Raw genomic sequence first — 7,782 nt, forward strand, 5'->3', positions numbered from 1 at the left:
TACGAAGTTTTCCTGAGCCCTTTAGCCCTTTAGGCTACAACTTCCTCTCAGATGAAATAAAATGCTAGAGCTATGTGGGGTTGGTTTTTTTTTTTTTCCAGTCTCTTCCAGCTTTAAAATTTATGTTTTAAAATGAAAGGCAATGTATCTACCATTATTTTTTTTTTTACTTTTTTATTTTGAAATAATTTAAAACTTATAGAAAAGTTTTAAGAACAGTACAAAACACTCCTTGATTACCCTTCACTTAGATTCACCAGTTACTAACATTTTGCCTCATGTGCTTTGCATATCTTTATATCTATATCTATATATGTATATACATACATATATATATTGCTTTACCATTTGCTTTATCATTTATATGTATGCATACATACATAATTATTGTTTTTGAAACATTTGAGAGTGGTTACAGACACAGTGCCCCTTTATCTCCTCCATATACTTCAGAATGTATTTCCTGTCTAATGATAGTTTCTTATATAACCATGATTTATTTACCAAATTCAAGAAAATTACCATTGATTCAATACTAGTACAGTTATCCCAATAATATTTTCTATGTCAGTTTTTCCTTGTGCTCCAGGACACAATCCAGGATCACACATTGCTTGTAGTTGTCGTGTCTCTTTAGTCTTCTTGAATCTGGAACAGTTATGACTTTGACATTTTTAAATAATTACAGGCCTCTTTTTTTTTTTTTTTTTTTTGGTAGAAAGTCTCTTAATTTGGGTTTCTCTGATGTTTCCTCATGATTCTATTCCGATTATGTATTTTTGGCAGGAATATTACATTAAGTAATATTGTGTTCTTCTCAGTGCATCACATCAAGATGTACAGGATACCATGAAGTTAAAATATTTTTAAGACGTGAATCCATGGGGTTAAGTTTCTCCATTCTCATTGAATTTGACCTCTATCTGCAAGACTATAAACAAATGAAAATGTTTATTAAATTACCTAATTTGTTAATATTCTTAATATAGAATTCTCTATTTTAAATAAACCAATTGCCTGTATATTTTAGTTTTTATCTAAATAATTTTATTTGCGTGTTAGAGAGTCTTAAAGTAAGTATCCCAGTTCTCAACTAAAGAAATCTCAGTTAAGTCTGCAAAGCCTTTGGGAAAAGGTTTTTTTTTTTTTTTTTTTTTTAAAGATTTTATTTATTTGACAGAGATCACAAGTAGGCAGAGAAGCAGGCAGAGAGAGAGAGGAGGAAGCAGGCTCCCCGCTGAGCAGAGAGCCCGATGCGGGACTCGATCCCAGGACCCTGGGATCATGACCTGAGCCGAAGGCAGAGGCCCAACCCACTGAGCCACCCAGGCGCCCTGGGAAAAGGTTTTGAAGAAGATGTAGATGCCTTCATTCTGGAGCCCACATGATATATTTTTTTCTTGATAGAAATACATTCTAAAGATTACCTCATTAACATAATGCCAGAAAGTATTGTGAAGGCTAACCAGAAAATGAAATAAAAAAATGGTGGAGTAAGAAGAAAAGAAAGAACCTAGCTCCCCTGATTTGAACTACGGTACTTTTCCACTACATTATTCTTCCCATGAATCACTATTTGGAAGCAAACATGGCTTAAAAAAATAAATAAATAAAGCAATTAGTCGATGACTGTATACATTTATCATATTTTATAGTCCCCTCAGAATAGCACTGTGGACAACTTCCGATGATGATGATGGATTCACGTGGGTCACTTTGGGGCACTGTAGTGTTACTGATAAGCAGTAGATGGCACTGTTAATATACATTGATTTTATTATAAAATCTGGAAAAGGGAAGTAGTATTCCAGAGATTTACTATGTGGTTGTTCCAGTTAAAGTTAGTGACACTTCACTTACTTGATAAAGTCCTATCAATTCTGTGATCTCTGTGATGTTTATTTTCATCTCCCCTAACATAATCTGGCTGTGGACATTTTGGATTATTTTTGTGTTTGGGGGTTTTTTTGGCACATTCAATTAATACAACTTATAAACTTTGCTCCGAGTTTGGTAATTTATTTATTTATTTATTAAGTTTTATTTTTTTTTTTAAGATTTTATTTGACAGAGAGAGAGAGAGAGAGAACAAGTGTGCACAAACAGGGCGAGAGGTAGGCAGAGGAAGAAGCAGGCTCTCCACAGAGCAGAGAGCCCGATGTGGGACTTGATCCCAGGACCCTAGGATCATGACCTGAGCTGAAGGCAGACACTTAACCAACTGAGACACCCAGGCACCCCTAGTAATTCATTCATTATTGAAAAGGCATATATATATATATATACATATACATATATATATATAATATATATATATATGTTTTTTTTAACTTCATGCTTGATATTAAAGACTTGGGAAGATATATTGTCTCTCTCATAACCTTTATATATTTTCTAGCTAAAAAATACACCTGAGAGCATTTCATACTTTTGATCTCTTAATATGATCACATAAAATTTTTTTAAGGCATTCAATGTTCTGATGTTTGACTTAGTTGTTTAAAATACTTGATAGTTGATTATTACCATTTAGAAAAAGTATCAGTAGGTTAGAAATGTTTCTTATTTCATGACGTCCTTTTTTGTTTTTTTTGGAATGAGTGGGTAAGATATTTTATAAATCACACACGAAAGAAAGCTCAAAAAAAAAAAAAACCCTGGAAATAGCAACATCTCCATAATTCTTAATGAATTCAAGCCTTGATTATTTGCATTGAATGCAAACTTTACTGGCTCATCATATCACGTTTTAAACACCTCACTTGAATTATGCAGGTAAAAATTCTATTCTGTCCCTTTATAGGAAAAAAGAAAACCTTGATGAAAATTAAAACCGTGTTTAACTAAATGCTTCAGGTGAGAAAAATCACAAATAGTGAAATATTACTCATCTTTGCTTCTTTTAAAAGAATAATTTAGTTTTTCATCTGAGACGGGAGAAGTTTATACCTTCTAGAACTATGACATCATATGAAATGTTGACATCTATTATCAACCTAATTAACTATTTGCTGTTCAAATTGTGGTGAAAGTACATTGAGACTTCTTTTGTACTCTTATCGCTTGTTTAATACCAAATTGCCTGGCATCTGTGTATCAAGGCTTTGATCTAATACTCTATCAGTTGTTGGCACAGGCACAAGAGACTGCAGAGTACACAAAGCTGTCGCTGCAGACTCCAGGGAAAAAAGGCTGTGGATATACAGCCCTGATTAGCCAAGTCAGTCAATATTTGCATGATGCAATGATAATGCCTTCTTTATGTTAGATTGTTATTTCACTGAAGCAAGTAGGAAACTTCGTTTTCAAGAACTTGGTGTATTTTTTAGAAATTCTTCCCCTCCACCCTCAGGTGCATGTAGAGCACATTTTCTTTCATCTCTTTCCTTTTCCCTTTCTGCATTCAACATTTGACCATGCACAAATGCAATATGATACATATTCTTCAGGAGCACACATAATTTTTCTATTTTATATGCAAAGGAATTTTGATAAAGATATAATCTTGCATGTAGTATGTCAAATCCTAGAATCAAAATGGACTATTTTATTTTTATACCTTAAATATAAAAGCTGCTTGTTGCAGTGCTACTTTCTATTCTCCAAACTTCACTTAGTTGATTTGTAAACTCAAAACACTTGTGCCTTAATTCTACTTTCTACTACTATAGACCTTGGACTGTGCATCTTTTAATTTTACTGAAGGGTTATGAGAAATGAATCTAATAAAATTAATATTTGAGTGAAGGCAGTAGAAATCTATATTGAGCTGAAGATTTCTAATGATGCCTTGGTTAACCATCTGGGTCTTGATCTAAGCTCAGGTCTTGATCTCGGAGTTGTAAGTTCAAGCCCTACACTGGGTTCCATCCATGCGTAGGGTGGGACCTACTTGGAAAAAAAAGAAGTTGAAAATTTGTCTACCATCTTCCTTGTTTCGTATTTGTTTTAGAATTCTTGATCTTTGCAATGTAGTTAGGATATTCATAAGATACTATTTAGAACCTAGCAAAGTTTTTCAGTCACATTCTGTTATCTAAGATGCTTTTTTCTCTTCATCTCTCTTTCCACTTCTTTTCTTTTTAACATTTGAAAGGGAATTGATGGTAATAAAACAACCAACCTGGTATCCCCTTTAAAGTAATTAGCATTTATAGAGTAGCCTCACAAGGCACATTGTATTATTTGCTACAGAGAACAAAAACAAGACTTTGTCCTGCTTTCAGAAAGTGTACAGTCTAGTTGACCTGTAACCTCAAGTAGGTGACATGAAGGAATATAGAGATCATAATAAAGCTCTGTATAATATGATGTGTACTCTGGGTGTAGAGAAAGAAGTGGTCAATTCTCCCTGGGCTGGATGGTCTGATGGATGGTCTGATGGGCAAAGGAAACACAGGAATGGCTTTGTGAATAAGGGCATCCAGACACAGAAAGCAGCTGGAGCAAAAATAAACAGGTATGGAACAACCAGGATATTAGGGACATATTAAGTATTACAAATTTATCATGGGTTGGAGTAAGGAGGAAAGAACCTTGAAACACAAAAGGCTCCAGAAGTCAACAGAAGTCAGCAGAAGCCAGATCACAGATGGCCTTACAAATGAGTTTAGGTTTTAATCTTAACATGGTAAGATACTGTAGCAGTTTGGAATAGCAGGGCCGTGATTGGATTTATGTTTTGGAAAGACATTATGACAGTAGGATGCAGGGTATGTCAGTAGGTTGCAGGGTACATCAGAAGGGTGAGACTAGAAGCCAGAGGAATAACTAGGAGATTATAACAATGATTAAGCTAATTGTTCTTGACCTTTTGGGAGCCTCAGATCCCTTTTTAGAAGCACTTGTGTATATACAGACTTACATATAATACTTAAGTGACTTATGTATATTACATATAATACTGATTGGCTCATGGATCTTTTGAAGTCCACCCATGGATTCATGTGAGCCCATGCATTTCAGGTTAAGAACTTGAACAGATGATGGGGGAATAAACAAATGTGGTAGTGATAAGAATAGAGAGAAACAGTTGGATATGAGAGGTATAACTAAGATGCCATGAGACTCGTTTGACAGATTGAATATGAGAGTGAGGGAGGGCAGAGTGTCTTAGATGGCTGCTAGGATTCTAGCTCCTGTAACTGGGTGGACAGTAGAGCTTCAGCCAAAACAAGGAATATATAAAGAGAAACATCTTATTGAGATTGTTGGCATACGTGTGGAAGAGCCTGGTGGAGATGTTGGAAGGGAGGTGTAAATAACAATCTAGAATTCAGTAGGGGGTTTGAACTCAAGATATTTGTAAACCTGTAAATAGAATTTAAACCCATGGGTTGAGTTCAACCAAGCCTGGAGGTAGAGTAAGAAAGAGAATGCCAGGCAATGATCCTTGGGGAACACTAACTTTGAAGGATCAAAGAAAGAGGAGTGAGCAAAAGAGATTGAGAGTTAGAAGGCAAAAACAAGAATGAAGAGGATTAGAAGCCAAAAGAGAAAATAATATCAAGGAAAGAATGGTCCACAGCATCAGATATTCCAAGGACAAATAGAACAAGTACTTAAAAGATGTCATTGTGTATGACATTTAGGTAGCTATTTATGACTCCCACCAGAAGAGTTCCAGTGGAATTGGGGGTGGGTAAATGTAATAAGCTATACTATTGAAAGTGGCTACAGATTATTCCTCCAGGGATATTGATTGTGATAGTAAGATGAGTGATAGAACTAAAAGAATTCATGGTATCACTGGTTCAGAATGCATGTGCATTTTAAAGATGGGTAGAAATATCTGATTGCCTTCCCCTAAAATGGTTATATCCATTCAGTTCTACAATTGTGTATGAGAGTATACCATTTTCTACCCATTGCCAACTGTGTATTTTTTTAAAAGATTTTATTTATTAGCAAGAGGGAGTATGCACATGTGAGAGACAGAGAGAGAGAGAGAGCAGGAGCAGAGGAAGAAGCAGTATCCCCACTGAGCAGGGAGCCTGACTTGGTGATGGATCCCAGGACCCTGGGATCATAACCTGAGCTGAAGTCAGCCAGGCACCCCTGGCAACTGTATATTAACATTCCTTCCAACTTAAGCTAGTCTGATGGCAAAAACTCTGTTTAATTTGCAATTTTCTGTTTATTAATGAGATTAAATATCTTTTTGTATCTTTTAACTCTCTGTATTTTTTCAACCTTGTTTGTTTAAAATCTTTGTCCATTTTCCTATTGAGTTTGGCATTTTGTTGATGCGTAAGAACACCATAATTACTGATATTGAGATGAGTCGGAGACCTGTACCCCTGGGGCAAATAATACATTATATGTTAATAAAAAATAATAATTACTAATATTGATATTTTTTTCCTCAGTATATATTGAGAACATTTGAAGGCATTTCTTTCAAGCTGTGGTTTGTGTTTTAACTTTGTTGTTGGTTCCTTTATGTCAATCATATATGTCAATCTTTATCTTTATAAAATTTTTAAAAATTATCATTTATTTTATTCCAGTGCTTTAAAGTTTATTACATATGGGTCTTCATTATATCTAGAATTTATGTGTATGACATAGTGACCAAACATTATTCTTATAAAATTTTGATACTTAACTTTCTCAACACCATATTAAATATCCATTCTTTCCTGATGGTTTGAGATGCCACCTTTATTATATATACAAGATTCCTCATATTCAAGAATCTGTTTTCAGATTTTGTTTGTTCCATTAGTGTATTTGTGTATTTCTGCAATAAGATTATACTGTTTTAAATAATGGAATTTCATAGTATGTTTGATAGCTGATAGAATAAATTGTCATCGTTTTACCTTTTTTCCCCAAAATGTTTGTAGGTTTATTTTTGCTCATTTCAGCTGGTGATGTTCCATTAAAGATCCTATTAGAATTTTTATTAATACTATATTAGCTTTTAAATTAAAAGCTTTATCAGAGGAAGACTTCCCAATCAGAAACTGGTCCATCCATTTTCTTGAAGCCTTTCTTTGTTGTCATTTTCTTCTTCCAGGTCTTACATATTTCTTGTAGTTATTTCTAATCTTACAGTTTTTACTCCTTTGTGCATGAAATACTTTCTCCATTGCATCGGTTATTACATATGTATCATTTAGGAGTGTGTTCGGCCATAAACAACAGAAAACCCAAATGTGGCTTAAGAAACAGGAGCTTATTTTACTCACATAGCAAAAGTCCACAGGTAAGCAGCTGCCAGTGTTCGTTTAGCAAGTTCGTTAAGCAGGGGATGTGCCTCTTTTGTCTCTTGTGGCCTCATCTTCAAAAGATGCTCAGTGCAGATGGAGCCCCATGTCAGCATTTGTACAAGAAGGAGAGGGAGATGGGGAAGTTATGATTCCTGTATAAGGAATGCAAAAAGCTCCTCAGGAGAGTTGGCCCACTCCCTGCAAGCCAGAACTGTGTCACGCCCCTGCCTTCAAGTGGCAAGGGAGACAGCAAGGGGAAAGGAGGAGAGGAATGAAAGTTAGGTTAGCCACACCACAGCGTCTTCCCACTTGGCTTGTAGTAAAGCTGTTGATTTGTGTATATGGATCTCCTATCAGCTGGCTTGCTGAACACTATTAATTTTAGTCATGTTTCAGTTGACTCCCTTGTATTATCTAGGTAGAAGATTGTATGTCTACAAATAATAACAGCCTGTATCTTTCTTTAAGATAGATGTACTTTGTTTCTTTTTCTCTCTCTTTTTTAGTATTTTTCTTTTTTGGTCTTATTGCACTAGATAGTAATTCTATTTTTGTCTAATGGATGCAA

At 34.9% G+C, this 7,782-nt stretch overlaps 1 long non-coding RNA gene across 1 annotated transcript; it reads right to left on the reverse strand.

The window, feature by feature from the left end:
- Positions 1-663: 663 nt before the first annotated feature.
- LOC131998791 (uncharacterized) lies at positions 664-7,436 on the reverse strand. The gene is made up of 2 exons (XR_009398867.1): positions 7,194-7,436; positions 664-931 (listed from the first exon to the last, which is right to left on the reverse strand). It is a non-coding gene; the product is annotated as an uncharacterized LOC131998791 (long non-coding RNA).
- Positions 7,437-7,782: the final 346 nt, after the last annotated feature.

Source organism: Mustela nigripes, chromosome 13, assembly GCF_022355385.1.
Source record: "Mustela nigripes isolate SB6536 chromosome 13, MUSNIG.SB6536, whole genome shotgun sequence".
NCBI classification, from domain to species: domain Eukaryota; kingdom Metazoa; phylum Chordata; class Mammalia; order Carnivora; family Mustelidae; genus Mustela; species Mustela nigripes.